Raw genomic sequence first — 16,452 nt, forward strand, 5'->3', positions numbered from 1 at the left:
GTACATTTTGTATTGCTCTTCTGGTGACAATGTAGTTTGTTTTTGTCAATTACCCTTTTAATAATAGGGTAAAGAAAATTAAGTGGATTTTTTAAAGAAAACTATACTGTCAATATACTATTAAAACAAATTAAAATGGTAAAAGTTATTGTACTTTAAGTAAAAATAAAAGAGCAAAAATATCAATCCCAGTTTTGATTACTTAAATTAACAAAAAAAATGCATATAGCAAAGGATAGTTTCAATCTGCCTACCTCTGGGTTATGGGCCCAGCATGCTTCCATTGCAGTACTCTGCTGCACATGTAAGTGCAAGAGATCCTGAAGCACTCAGTCATCATGGGAAAGTACCAATGTGTTTCTTCGTTGGTTGATGGAAGAAACATCTTACAAAAACTCTCCAGATTATTGACTTTTTAAAGTTTTTCTAGGAAACGTTCTAGATGTATGCTTATTAGCCTTTGTCAGTATGTACTATTTGCAAAGTGTCTCTGTGGCGCAATCGGTTAGTGTGTCCGGCTACTAACCAAAAGGTTGGTGGTTCAATCCAACCCAGGGACGTAATTGACCTTGTTATCAGATTTTGGTGATCTTTAAGTAGACAAGTCAAAATTTCAAACCCCCTGTTATGGTGTAGGGTACCTGGCCTTCTCTGATGTAATCAGAGTTAGATTTGATTCAGTGATTTTATAAAAACAGCTAGGAAGCACAATTTAGCAGTGGGTTGCAGAGAAAAAGAAATATGCTGGCAAAAAAAATCCAATTGAGTGATTAAACAGCTCTTCATTTTCTGGCTTTATTTTTATGCTAACAAATTTGTTCTCTGAAAAGTGTCCACAAAGCCATGTCTCTGATTAACACCTTTGTAGGGATGGTTTTTCACCTATTACTAAATTAAACTTGCTTCATTGGAAAGGCAGTAAGATGCATCCTCATTTCAATGTCTACTGAAATAATACAGGTTGACACCAGGAAACATTAACGCCACTGCATCCTTGCTGCTTTCTCATGTAGAAGTCTGTTTAATGTGAAAACAAGGTGATATCTAATTAGCACACAGGTAAGGAATTAAGAAAATCTTTATTTAAGGGTGAAGATGTTTCTCACAAAATCGTTGCCCCAATGCATCATTGAAATTCAAGCTGGAAAGATGATTTTAATATATCACTTGTACATTTTGTATTGCTCTTCTGGTGACAATGTAGTTTGTTTTTGTCAATTACCCTTTTAATAATAGGGTAAAGAAAATTAAGTGGATTTTTTAAAGAAAACTATACTGTCAATATACTATTAAAACAAATTAAAATGGTAAAAGTTATTGTACTTTAAGTAAAAATAAAAGAGCAAAAATATTAATCCCAGTTTTGATTACTTAAATTAACAAAAAAAATGCATATAGCAAAGGATAGTTTCAATCTGCCTACCTCTGGGTTATGGGCCCAGCATGCTTCCATTGCAGTACTCTGCTGCACATGTAAGTGCAAGAGATCCTGAAGCACTCACTCATCATAGGAAAGTACCAATGTGTTTCTTCGTTGGTTGATGGAAGAAACATCTTACAAAAACTCTCCAGATTATTGACATTTTAAAGTTTTTCTAGGAAACGTTCTAGATGTATGCTTATTAGCCTTTGTCAGTACGTACTTTTTACAAAGTGTCTCTGTGGCGCAATCGGTTAGTGTGTCTGGTTACTAACCCAAAGGTTGGTGGTTCAATCCCACCCAGGGACGTAATTGACCTTGTTATCAGATTTTGGTGATCTTTAAGTAGACAAGTCAAAATTTCAAACCCCCTGTTATGGTGTAGGGTACCTGGCCTTCTCTGATGTAATCAGAGTTAGATTTGATTCATTGATTTTATAAAAACAGCTAGGAAGCACAATTTAGCAGTGGGTTGCAGAGAAAAAGAAATATGCTGGCAAAAAAAAATCCAATTGAGTGATTAAACAGCTCTTCATTTCTGGCTTTATTTTTATGCTAACAAATTTGTTCTCTGAAAAGTGTCCACAAAGCCAAGTCTCTGATTAACACCTTTGTAGGGATGGTTTTTCACCTATTACTAAATTAAACTTGCTTCATTGGAAAGGCAGCAAGATGCATCCTCATTTCAATGTCTACTGAAATAATACAGGTTGACACCAGGAAACATTAACGCCACTGCATCCTTGCTGCTTTCTCATGTAGAAGTCTGTTTAATGTGAAAACAAGGTGATATCTAATTAGCACACAGGTAAGGAATTAAGAAAATCTTTATTTAAGGGTGAAGATGTTTCTCACAAAATCGTTGCCCCAATGCATCATTGAAATTCAAGCTGGAAAGATGATTTTAATATATCACTTGTACATTTTGTATTGCTCTTCTGGTGACAATGTAGTTTGTTTTTGTCAATTACCCTTTTAATAATAGGGTAAAGAAAATTAAGTGGATTTTTTAAAGAAAACTATACTGTCAATATACTATTCAAACAAATTAAAATGGTAAAAGTTATTGTACTTTAAGTAAAAATAAAAGAGCAAAAATATCAATCCCAGTTTTGATTACTTAAATTAACAAAAAAAAATGCATATAGCAAAGAATAGTTTCAATCTGCCTACCTCTGGGTTATGGGCCCAGCATGCTTCCATTGCAGTACTCTGCTGCACATGTAAGTGCAAGAGATCCTGAAGCACTCACTCATCATGGGAAAGTACCAATGTGTTTCTTCATTGGTTGATGGAAGAAACATCTTACAAAAACTCTCCAGATTATTGACTTTTTAAAGTTTTTCTAGGAAACGTTCTAGATGTATGCTTATTAGACTTTGTCAGTATGTAATTTTCGCAAAGTGTCTCTGTGGCGCAATCGGTTAGTGTGTCCGGCTATTAACCAAAAGGTTGGTGGTTCAATCCCAACCAGGGACGTAATTGACCTTGTTATCAGATTTTGGTGATCTTTAAGTAGACAAGTCAAAATTTCAAACCCCCTGTTATGGTGTAGGGTACCTGGCCTTCTCTGATGTAATCAGAGTTAGATTTGATTCAGTGATTTTATAAAAACAGCTAGGGAGCACAATTTAGCAGTGGGTTGCAGAGAAAAAGAAATATGCTGGCAAAAAAATCCAATTGAGTGATTAAACAGCTCTTCATTTTCTGGCTTTATTTTTATGCTAACAAATTTGTTCTCTGAAAAGTGTCCACAAAGCCAAGTCTCTGATTAACACCTTTGTAAGGATGGTTTTTCACCTATTACTAAATTAAACTTGCTTCATTGGAAAGGCAGCAAGATGCATCCTCATTTCAATGTCTACTGAAATAATACAGGTTGACACCAGGAAACATTAACGCCACTGCATCCTTGCTGCTTTCTCATGTGGAAGTCTGTTTAATGTGAAAACAAGGTGATATCTAATTAGCACACAGGTAAGGAATTAAGAAAATCTTTATTTAAGGGTGAAGATGTTTCTCACAAAATCGTTGCCCCAATGCATCATTGAAATTCAAGCTGGAAAGATGATTTTAATATATCACTTGTACATTTTGTATTGCTCTTCTGGTGACAATGTAGTTTGTTTTTGTCAATTACCATTTTAATAATAGGGTAAAGAAAATTAAGTGGATTTTTTAAATAAAATAATACTTTCAATATACTATTAAAACAAATTAAAATGGTAAAAGTTATTGTACTTTAAGTAAAAATAAAAGAGCAAAAATATCAATCCCAGTTTTGATTACTTAAATTAACAAAAAAAAATGCATATAGCAAAGAATAGTTTCAATCTGCCTACCTCTGGGTTATGGGCCCAGCATGCTTCCATTGCAGTACTCTGCTGCACATGTAAGTGCAAGAGATCCTGAAGCACTCAGTCATCATGGGAAAGTACCAATGTGTTTCTTCGTTGGTTGATGGAAGAAACATCTTACAAAAACTCTCCAGATTATTGACTTTTTAAAGTTTTTCTAGGAAACGTTCTAGATGTATGCTTATTAGCCTTTGTCAGTATGTACTTTTTGCAAAGTGTCTCTGTGGCGCAATCGATTAGTGTGTCCGGCTACTAACCAAAAGGTTGGTGGTTCAATCCCACCCACGGACGTAATTGACCTTGTTATCAGATTTTGGTGATCTTTAAGTAGACAAGTCAAAATTTCAAACCCCCTGTTATGGTGTAGGGTACCTGGCCTTCTCTGATGTAATCAGAGTTAGATTTGATTCAGTGATTTTATAAAAACAGCTAGGAAGCACAATTTAGCAGTGGGTTGCAGAGAAAAAGAAATATGCTGGCAAAAAAAATCCAATTGAGTGATTAAACAGCTCTTCATTTTCTGGCTTTATTTTTATGCTAACAAATTTGTTCTCTGAAAAGTGTCCACAAAGCCAAGTCTCTGATTAACACCTTTGTAGGGATGGTTTTTCACCTATTACTAAATTAAACTTGCTTCATTGGAAAGGCAGCAAGATGCATCCTCATTTCAATTTCTACTGAAATAATACAGGTTGACACCAGGAAACATTAACACCACTGCATCCTTGCTGCTTTCTCATGTGGAAGTTTGTTTAATGTGAAAACAAGGTGATATCTAATTAGCACACAGGTAAGGAATTAAGAAAATCTTTATTTAAGGGTGAAGATGTTTCTCACAAAATCGTTGCCCCAATGCATCATTGAAATTCAAGCTGGAAAGATGATTTTAATATATCACTTGTACATTTTGTATTGCTCTTCTGGTGACAATGTAGTTTGTTTTTGTCAATTACCCTTTTAATAATAGGGTAAAGAAAATTAAGTGGATTTTTTAAAGAAAACTATACTGTCAATATACTATTCAAACAAATTAAAATGGTAAAAGTTATTGTACTTTAAGTAAAAATAAAAGAGCAAAAATATCAATCCCAGTTTTGATTACTTAAATTAACAAAAAAAAATGCATATAGCAAAGAATAGTTTCAATCTGCCTACCTCTGGGTTATGGGCCCAGCATGCTTCCATTGCAGTACTCTGCTGCACATGTAAGTGCAAGAGATCCTGAAGCACTCACTCATCATGGGAAAGTACCAATGTGTATCTTCATTGGTTGATGGAAGAAACATCTTACAAAAACTCTCCAGATTATTGACTTTTTAAAGTTTTTCTAGGAAACGTTCTAGATGTATGCTTATTAGACTTTGTCAGTATGTAATTTTCGCAAAGTGTCTCTGTGGCGCAATCGGTTAGTGTGTCCGGCTACTAACCAAAAGGTTGGTGGTTCAGTCCCAACCAGGGATGTAATTGACCTTGTTATCAGATTTTGGTGATCTTTAAGTAGACAAGTCAAAATTTCAAACCCCCTGTTATGGTGTAGGGTACCTGGCCTTCTCTGATGTAATCAGAGTTAGATTTGATTCAGTGATTTTATAAAAACAGCTAGGGAGCACAATTTAGCAGTGGGTTGCAGAGAAAAAGAAATATGCTGGCAAAAAAATCCAATTGAGTGATTAAACAGCTCTTCATTTTCTGGCTTTATTTTTATGCTAACAAATTTGTTCTCTGAAAAGTGTCCACAAAGCCAAGTCTCTGATTAACACCTTTGTAAGGATGGTTTTTCACCTATTACTAAATTAAACTTGCTTCATTGGAAAGGCAGCAAGATGCATCCTCATTTCAATGTCTACTGAAATAATACAGGTTGACACCAGGAAACATTAACGCCACTGCATCCTTGCTGCTTTCTCATGTGGAAGTCTATTTAATGTGAAAACAAGGTGATATCTAATTAGCACACAGGTAAGGAATTAAGAAAATCTTTATTTAAGGGTGAAGATGTTTCTCACAAAATCGTTGCCCCAATGCATCATTGAAATTCAAGCTGGAAAGATGATTTTAATATATCACTTGTACATTTTGTATTGCTCTTCTGGTGACAATGTAGTTTGTTTTTGTCAATTACCATTTTAATAATAGGGTAAAGAAAATTAAGTGGATTTTTTAAAGAAAACTATACTGTCAATATACTATTAAAACAAATTAAAATGGTAAAAGTTATTGTACTTTAAGTAAAAATAAAAGAGCAAAAATATAAATCCCAGTTTTGATTACTTAAATTAACAAAAAAAATGCATATAGCAAAGAATAGTTTCAATCTGCCTACCTCTGGGTTATGGGCCCAGCATGCTTCCATTGCAGTACTCTGCTGCACATGTAAGTGCAAGAGATCCTGAAGCACTCACTCATCATGGGAAAGTACCAATGTGTTTCTTCATTGGTTGATGGAAGAAACATCTTACAAAAACTCTCCAGATTATTGACTTTTTAAAGTTTTTCTAGGAAACGTTCTAGATGTATGCTTATTAGACTTTGTCAGTATGTAATTTTCGCAAAGTGTCTCTGTGGCGCAATCGGTTAGTGTGTCCGGCTACTAACCAAAAGGTTGGTGGTTCAATCCCAACCAGGGACGTAATTGACCTTGTTATCAGATTTTGGTGATCTTTAAGTAGACAAGTCAAAATTTCAAACCCCCTGTTATGGTGTAGGGTACCTGGCCTTCTCTGATGTAGTTAGATTTGATTCATTGATTTTATAAAAACAGCTAGGAAGCACAATTTAGCAGTGGGTTGCAGAGAAAAAGAAATATGCTGGCAAAAAAAATCCAATTGATTGATTAAACAGCTCTTCATTTTCTGGCTTTATTTTTATGCTAACAAATTTGTTCTCTGAAAAGTGTCCACAAAGCCAAGTCTCTGATTAACACCTTTGTAGGGATGGTTTTTCACCTATTACTAAATTAAACTTGCTTCATTGGAAAGGCAGCAAGATGCATCCTCATTTCAATGTCTACTGAAATAATACAGGTTGACACCAGGAAACATTAACGCCACTGCATCCTTGCTGCTTTCTCATGTAGAAGTCTGTTTAATGTGAAAACAAGGTGATATCTAATTAGCACACAGGTAAGGAATTAAGAAAATCTTTATTTAAGGGTGAAGATGTTTCTCACAAAATCGTTGCCCCAATGCATCATTGAAATTCAAACTGGAAAGATGATTTTAATATATCACTTGTACATTTTGTATTGCTCTTCTGGTGACAATGTAGTTTGTTTTTGTCAATTACCCTTTTAATAATAGGGTAAAGAAAATTAAGTGGATTTTTTAAAGAAAACTATACTGTCAATATACTATTAAAACAAATTAAAATGGTAAAAGTTATTGTACTTTAAGTAAAAATAAAAGAGCAAAAATATCAATCCCAGTTTTGATTACTTAAATTAACAAAAAAAATGCATATAGCAAAGGATAGTTTCAATCTGCCTACCTCTGGGTTATGGGCCCAGCATGCTTCCATTGCAGTACTCTGCTGCACATGTAAGTGCAAGAGATCCTGAAGCACTCAGTCATCATGGGAAAGTACCAATGTGTTTCTTCGTTGGTTGATGGAAGAAACATCTTACAAAAACTCTCCAGATTATTGACTTTTTAAAGTTTTTCTAGGAAACGTTCTAGATGTATGCTTATTAGCCTTTGTCAGTATGTAATTTTTGCAAAGTGTCTCTGTGGCGCAATCGGTTAGTGTGTCCTGCTACTAACCAAAAGGTTGGTGGTTCAATCCCACCCAGGGACGTAATTGACCTTGTTATCAGATTTTGGTGATCTTTAAGTAGACAAGTCAAAATTTCAAACCCCCTGTTATGGTGTAGGGTACCTGGCCTTCTCTGATGTAATCAGAGTTAGATTTGATTCATTGATTTTATAAAAACAGCTAGGAAGCACAATTTAGCAGTGGGTTGCAGAGAAAAAGAAATATGCTGGCAAAAAAAAATCCAATTGAGTGATTAAACAGCTCTTCATTTCTGGCTTTATTTTTATGCTAACAAATTTGTTCTCTGAAAAGTGTCCACAAAGCCAAGTCTCTGATTAACACCTTTGTAGGGATGGTTTTTCACCTATTACTAAATTAAACTTGCTTCATTGGAAAGGCAGCAAGATGCATCCTCATTTCAATGTCTACTGAAATAATACAGGTTGACACCAGGAAACATTAACGCCACTGCATCCTTGCTGCTTTCTCATGTAGAAGTCTGTTTAATGTGAAAACAAGGTGATATCTAATTAGCACACAGGTAAGGAATTAAGAAAATCTTTATTTAAGGGTGAAGATGTTTCTCACAAAATCGTTGCCCCAATGCATCATTGAAATTCAAGCTGGAAAGATGATTTTAATATATCACTTGTACATTTTGTATTGCTCTTCTGGTGACAATGTAGTTTGTTTTTGTCAAATACCCTTTTAATAATAGGGTAAAGAAAATTAAGTGGATTTTTTAAAGAAAACTATACTGTCAATATACTATTCAAACAAATTAAAATGGTAAAAGTTATTGTACTTTAAGTAAAAATAAAAGAGCAAAAATATCAATCCCAGTTTTGATTACTTAAATTAACAAAAAAAAATGCATATAGCAAAGAATAGTTTCAATCTGCCTACCTCTGGGTTATGGGCCCAGCATGCTTCCATTGCAGTACTCTGCTGCACATGTAAGTGCAAGAGATCCTGAAGCACTCACTCATCATGGGAAAGTACCAATGTGTTTCTTCATTGGTTGATGGAAGAAACATCTTACAAAAACTCTCCAGATTATTGACTTTTTAAAGTTTTTCTAGGAAACGTTCTAGATGTATGCTTATTAGACTTTGTCAGTATGTAATTTTCGCAAAGTGTCTCTGTGGCGCAATCGGTTAGTGTGTCCGGCTACTAACCAAAAGGTTGGTGGTTCAATCCCAACCAGGGACGTAATTGACCTTGTTATCAGATTTTGGTGATCTTTAAGTAGACAAGTCAAAATTTCAAACCCCCTGTTATGGTGTAGGGTACCTGGCCTTCTCTGATGTAATCAGAGTTAGATTTGATTCAGTGATTTTATAAAAACAGCTAGGGAGCACAATTTAGCAGTGGGTTGCAGAGAAAAAGAAATATGCTGGCAAAAAAATCCAATTGAGTGATTAAACAGCTCTTCATTTTCTGGCTTTATTTTTATGCTAACAAATTTGTTCTCTGAAAAGTGTCCACAAAGCCAAGTCTCTGATTAACACCTTTGTAAGGATGGTTTTTCACCTATTACTAAATTAAACTTGCTTCATTGGAAAGGCAGCAAGATGCATCCTCATTTCAATGTCTACTGAAATAATACAGGTTGACACCAGGAAACATTAACGCCACTGCATCCTTGCTGCTTTCTCATGTGGAAGTCTGTTTAATGTGAAAACAAGGTGATATCTAATTAGCACACAGGTAAGGAATTAAGAAAATCTTTATTTAAGGGTGAAGATGTTTCTCACAAAATCGTTGCCCCAATGCATCATTGAAATTCAAGCTGGAAAGATGATTTTAATATATCACTTGTACATTTTGTATTGCTCTTCTGGTGACAATGTAGTTTGTTTTTGTCAATTACCATTTTAATAATAGGGTAAAGAAAATTAAGTGGATTTTTTAAAGAAAATAATACTTTCAATATACTATTAAAACAAATTAAAATGGTAAAAGTTATTGTACTTTAAGTAAAAATAAAAGAGCAAAAATATCAATCCCAGTTTTGATTACTTAAATTAACAAAAAAAAATGCATATAGCAAAGAATAGTTTCAATCTGCCTACCTCTGGGTTATGGGCCCAGCATGCTTCCATTGCAGTACTCTGCTGCACATGTAAGTGCAAGAGATCCTGAAGCACTCAGTCATCATGGGAAAGTACCAATGTGTTTCTTCGTTGGTTGATGGAAGAAACATCTTACAAAAACTCTCCAGATTATTGACTTTTTAAAGTTTTTCTAGGAAACGTTCTAGATGTATGCTTATTAGCCTTTGTCAGTATGTACTTTTTGCAAAGTGTCTCTGTGGCGCAATCGATTAGTGTGTCCGGCTACTAACCAAAAGGTTGGTGGTTCAATCCCACCCACGGACGTAATTGACCTTGTTATCAGATTTTGGTGATCTTTAAGTAGACAAGTCAAAATTTCAAACCCCCTGTTATGGTGTAGGGTACCTGGCCTTCTCTGATGTAATCAGAGTTAGATTTGATTCAGTGATTTTATAAAAACAGCTAGGAAGCACAATTTAGCAGTGGGTTGCAGAGAAAAAGAAATATGCTGGCAAAAAAAATCCAATTGAGTGATTAAACAGCTCTTCATTTTCTGGCTTTATTTTTATGCTAACAAATTTGTTCTCTGAAAAGTGTCCACAAAGCCAAGTCTCTGATTAACACCTTTGTAGGGATGGTTTTTCACCTATTACTAAATTAAACTTGCTTCATTGGAAAGGCAGCAAGATGCATCCTCATTTCAATTTCTACTGAAATAATACAGGTTGACACCAGGAAACATTAACACCACTGCATCCTTGCTGCTTTCTCATGTGGAAGTTTGTTTAATGTGAAAACAAGGTGATATCTAATTAGCACACAGGTAAGGAATTAAGAAAATCTTTATTTAAGGGTAAAGATGTTTCTCACAAAATCGTTGCCCCAATGCATCATTGAAATTCAAGCTGGAAAGATGATTTTAATATATCACTTGTACATTTTGTATTGCTCTTCTGGTGACAATGTAGTTTGTTTTTGTCAATTACCCTTTTAATAATAGGGTAAAGAAAATTAAGTGGATTTTTTAAAGAAAACTATACTGTCAATATACTATTAAAACAAATTAAAATGGTAAAAGTTATTGTACTTTAAGTAAAAATAAAAGAGCAAAAATATCAATCCCAGTTTTGATTACTTAAATTAACAAAAAAAATGCATATAGCAAAGGATAGTTTCAATCTGCCTACCTCTGGGTTATGGGCCCAGCATGCTTCCATTGCAGTACTCTGCTGCACATGTAAGTGCAAGAGATCCTGAAGCACTCAGTCATCATGGGAAAGTACCAATGTGTTTCTTCGTTGGTTGATGGAAGAAACATCTTACAAAAACTCTCCAGATTATTGACTTTTTAAAGTTTTTCTAGGAAACGTTCTAGATGTATGCTTATTAGCCTTTGTCAGTATGCAATTTTTGCAAAGTGTCTCTGTGGCGCAATCGGTTAGTGTGTCCTGCTACTAACCAAAAGGTTGGTGGTTCAATCCCACCCAGGGACGTAATTGACCTTGTTATCAGATTTTGGTGATCTTTAAGTAGACAAGTCAAAATTTCAAACCCCCTGTTATGGTGTAGGGTACCTGGCCTTCTCTGATGTAATCAGAGTTAGATTTGATTCATTGATTTTATAAAAACAGCTAGGAAGCACAATTTAGCAGTGGGTTGCAGAGAAAAAGAAATATGCTGGCAAAAAAAAATCCAATTGAGTGATTAAACAGCTCTTCATTTCTGGCTTTATTTTTATGCTAACAAATTTGTTCTCTGAAAAGTGTCCACAAAGCCAAGTCTCTGATTAACACCTTTGTAGGGATGGTTTTTCACCTATTACTAAATTAAACTTGCTTCATTGGAAAGGCAGCAAGATGCATCCTCATTTCAATGTCTACTGAAATAATACAGGTTGACACCAGGAAACATTAACGCCACTGCATCCTTGCTGCTTTCTCATGTAGAAGTCTGTTTAATGTGAAAACAAGGTGATATCTAATTAGCACACAGGTAAGGAATTAAGAAAATCTTTATTTAAGGGTGAAGATGTTTCTCACAAAATCGTTGCCCCAATGCATCATTGAAATTCAAGCTGGAAAGATGATTTTAATATATCACTTGTACATTTTGTATTGCTCTTCTGGTGACAATGTAGTTTGTTTTTGTCAAATACCCTTTTAATAATAGGGTAAAGAAAATTAAGTGGATTTTTTAAAGAAAACTATACTGTCAATATACTATTCAAACAAATTAAAATGGTAAAAGTTATTGTACTTTAAGTAAAAATAAAAGAGCAAAAATATCAATCCCAGTTTTGATTACTTAAATTAACAAAAAAAAATGCATATAGCAAAGAATAGTTTCAATCTGCCTACCTCTGGGTTATGGGCCCAGCATGCTTCCATTGCAGTACTCTGCTGCACATGTAAGTGCAAGAGATCCTGAAGCACTCACTCATCATGGGAAAGTACCAATGTGTTTCTTCATTGGTTGATGGAAGAAACATCTTACAAAAACTCTCCAGATTATTGACTTTTTAAAGTTTTTCTAGGAAACGTTCTAGATGTATGCTTATTAGACTTTGTCAGTATGTAATTTTCGCAAAGTGTCTCTGTGGCGCAATCGGTTAGTGTGTCCGGCTACTAACCAAAAGGTTGGTGGTTCAATCCCAACCAGGGACGTAATTGACCTTGTTATCAGATTTTGGTGATCTTTAAGTAGACAAGTCAAAATTTCAAACCCCCTGTTATGGTGTAGGGTACCTGGCCTTCTCTGATGTAATCAGAGTTAGATTTGATTCAGTGATTTTATAAAAACAGCTAGGGAGCACAATTTAGCAGTGGGTTGCAGAGAAAAAGAAATATGCTGGCAAAAAAATCCAATTGAGTGATTAAACAGCTCTTCATTTTCTGGCTTTATTTTTATGCTAACAAATTTGTTCTCTGAAAAGTGTCCACAAAGCCAAGTCTCTGATTAACACCTTTGTAAGGATGGTTTTTCACCTATTACTAAATTAAACTTGCTTCATTGGAAAGGCAGCAAGATGCATCCTCATTTCAATGTCTACTGAAATAATACAGGTTGACACCAGGAAACATTAACGCCACTGCATCCTTGCTGCTTTCTCATGTGGAAGTCTGTTTAATGTGAAAACAAGGTGATATCTAATTAGCACACAGGTAAGGAATTAAGAAAATCTTTATTTAAGGGTGAAGATGTTTCTCACAAAATCGTTGCCCCAATGCATCATTGAAATTCAAGCTGGAAAGATGATTTTAATATATCACTTGTACATTTTGTATTGCTCTTCTGGTGACAATGTAGTTTGTTTTTGTCAATTACCATTTTAATAATAGGGTAAAGAAAATTAAGTGGATTTTTTAAAGAAAATAATACTTTCAATATACTATTAAAACAAATTAAAATGGTAAAAGTTATTGTACTTTAAGTAAAAATAAAAGAGCAAAATATCAATCCCAGTTTTGATTACTTAAATTAACAAAAAAAAATGCATATAGCAAAGAATAGTTTCAATCTGCCTACCTCTGGGTTATGGGCCCAGCATGCTTCCATTGCAGTACTCTGCTGCACATGTAAGTGCAAGAGATCCTGAAGCACTCAGTCATCATGGGAAAGTACCAATGTGTTTCTTCGTTGGTTGATGGAAGAAACATCTTACAAAAACTCTCCAGATTATTGACTTTTTAAAGTTTTTCTAGGAAACGTTCTAGATGTATGCTTATTAGCCTTTGTCAGTATGTACTTTTTGCAAAGTGTCTCTGTGGCGCAATCGATTAGTGTGTCCGGCTACTAACCAAAAGGTTGGTGGTTCAATCCCACCCACGGACGTAATTGACCTTGTTATCAGATTTTGGTGATCTTTAAGTAGACAAGTCAAAATTTCAAACCCCCTGTTATGGTGTAGGGTACCTGGCCTTCTCTGATGTAATCAGAGTTAGATTTGATTCAGTGATTTTATAAAAACAGCTAGGAAGCACAATTTAGCAGTGGGTTGCAGAGAAAAAGAAATATGCTGGCAAAAAAAATCCAATTGAGTGATTAAACAGCTCTTCATTTTCTGGCTTTATTTTTATGCTAACAAATTTGTTCTCTGAAAAGTGTCCACAAAGCCAAGTCTCTGATTAACACCTTTGTAGGGATGGTTTTTCACCTATTACTAAATTAAACTTGCTTCATTGGAAAGGCAGCAAGATGCATCCTCATTTCAATTTCTACTGAAATAATACAGGTTGACACCAGGAAACATTAACACCACTGCATCCTTGCTGCTTTCTCATGTGGAAGTTTGTTTAATGTGAAAACAAGGTGATATCTAATTAGCACACAGGTAAGGAATTAAGAAAATCTTTATTTAAGGGTAAAGATGTTTCTCACAAAATCGTTGCCCCAATGCATCATTGAAATTCAAGCTGGAAAGATGATTTTAATATATCACTTGTACATTTTGTATTGCTCTTCTGGTGACAATGTAGTTTGTTTTTGTCAATTACCCTTTTAATAATAGGGTAAAGAAAATTAAGTGGATTTTTTAAAGAAAACTATACTGTCAATATACTATTCAAACAAATTAAAATGGTAAAAGTTATTGTACTTTAAGTAAAAATAAAAGAGCAAAAATATCAATCCCAGTTTTGATTACTTAAATTAACAAAAAAAAATGCATATAGCAAAGAATAGTTTCAATCTGCCTACCTCTGGGTTATGGGCCCAGCATGCTTCCATTGCAGTACTCTGCTGCACATGTAAGTGCAAGAGATCCTGAAGCACTCACTCATCATGGGAAAGTACCAATGTGTATCTTCATTGGTTGATGGAAGAAACATCTTACAAAAACTCTCCAGATTATTGACTTTTTAAAGTTTTTCTAGGAAACGTTCTAGATGTATGCTTATTAGACTTTGTCAGTATGGAATTTTCGCAAAGTGTCTCTGTGGCGCAATCGGTTAGTGTGTCCGGCTACTAACCAAAAGGTTGGTGGTTCAATCCCAACCAGGGACGTAATTGACCTTGTTATCAGATTTTGGTGATCTTTAAGTAGACAAGTCAAAATTTCAAACCCCCTGTTATGGTGTAGGGTACCTGGCCTTCTCTGATGTAATCAGAGTTAGATTTGATTCAGTGATTTTATAAAAACAGCTAGGGAGCACAATTTAGCAGTGGGTTGCAGAGAAAAAGAAATATGCTGGCAAAAAAATCCAATTGAGTGATTAAACAGCTCTTCATTTTCTGGCTTTATTTTTATGCTAACAAATTTGTTCTCTGAAAAGTGTCCACAAAGCCAAGTCTCTGATTAACACCTTTGTAAGGATGGTTTTTCACCTATTACTAAATTAAACTTGCTTCATTGGAAAGGCAGCAAGATGCATCCTCATTTCAATGTCTACTGAAATAATACAGGTTGACACCAGGAAACATTAACGCCACTGCATCCTTGCTGCTTTCTCATGTGGAAGTCTGTTTAATGTGAAAACAAGGTGATATCTAATTAGCACACAGGTAAGGAATTAAGAAAATCTTTATTTAAGGGTGAAGATGTTTCTCACAAAATCGTTGCCCCAATGCATCATTGAAATTCAAGCTGGAAAGATGATTTTAATATATCACTTGTACATTTTGTATTGCTCTTCTGGTGACAATGTAGTTTGTTTTTGTCAATTACCATTTTAATAATAGGGTAAAGAAAATTAAGTGGATTTTTTAAAGAAAACTATACTGTCAATATACTATTAAAACAAATTAAAATGGTAAAAGTTATTGTACTTTAAGTAAAAATAAAAGAGCAAAAATATCAATCCCAGTTTTGATTACTTAAATTAACAAAAAAAATGCATATAGCAAAGAATAGTTTCAATCTGCCTACCTCTGGGTTATGGGCCCAGCATGCTTCCATTGCAGTACTCTGCTGCACATGTAAGTGCAAGAGATCCTGAAGCACTCACTCATGATGGGAAAGTACCAATGTGTTTCTTCATTGGTTGATGGAAGAAACATCTTACAAAAACTCTCCAGATTATTGACTTTTTAAAGTTTTTCTAGGAAACGTTCTAGATGTATGCTTATTAGACTTTGTCAGTATGTAATTTTCGCAAAGTGTCTCTGTGGCGCAATCGGTTAGTGTGTCTGGCTACTAACCAAAAGGTTGGTGGTTCAATCCCAACCAGGGACGTAATTGACCTTGTTATCAGATTTTGGTGATCTTTAAGTAGACAAGTCAAAATTTCAAACCCCCTGTTATGGTGTAGGGTACCTGGCCTTCTCTGATGTAATCAGAGTTAGATTTGATTCAGTGATTTTATAAAAACAGCTAGGGAGCACAATTTAGCAGTGGGTTGCAGAGAAAAAGAAATATGCTGGCAAAAAAATCCAATTGAGTGATTAAACAGCTCTTCATTTTCTGGCTTTATTTTTATGCTAACAAATTTGTTCTCTGAAAAGTGTCCACAAAGCCAAGTCTCTGATTAACACCTTTGTAAGGATGGTTTTTCACCTATTACTAAATTAAACTTGCTTCATTGGAAAGGCAGCAAGATGCATCCTCATTTCAATGTCTACTGAAATAATACAGGTTGACACCAGGAAACATTAACGCCACTGCATCCTTGCTGCTTTCTCATGTGGAAGTCTGTTTAATGTGAAAACAAGGTGATATCTAATTAGCACACAGGTAAGGAATTAAGAAAATCTTTATTTAAGGGTGAAGATGTTTCTCACAAAATCGTTGCCCCAATGCATCATTGAAATTCAAGCTGGAAAGATGATTTTAATATATCACTTGTACATTTTGTATTGCTCTTCTGGTGACAATGTAGTTTGTTTTTGTCAATTACCATTTTAATAATAGGGTAAAGAAAATTAAGTGGATTTT

This window comes from Pseudophryne corroboree, chromosome 8, assembly GCF_028390025.1.
Source record: "Pseudophryne corroboree isolate aPseCor3 chromosome 8, aPseCor3.hap2, whole genome shotgun sequence".
Lineage (NCBI taxonomy): Eukaryota > Metazoa > Chordata > Amphibia > Anura > Myobatrachidae > Pseudophryne > Pseudophryne corroboree.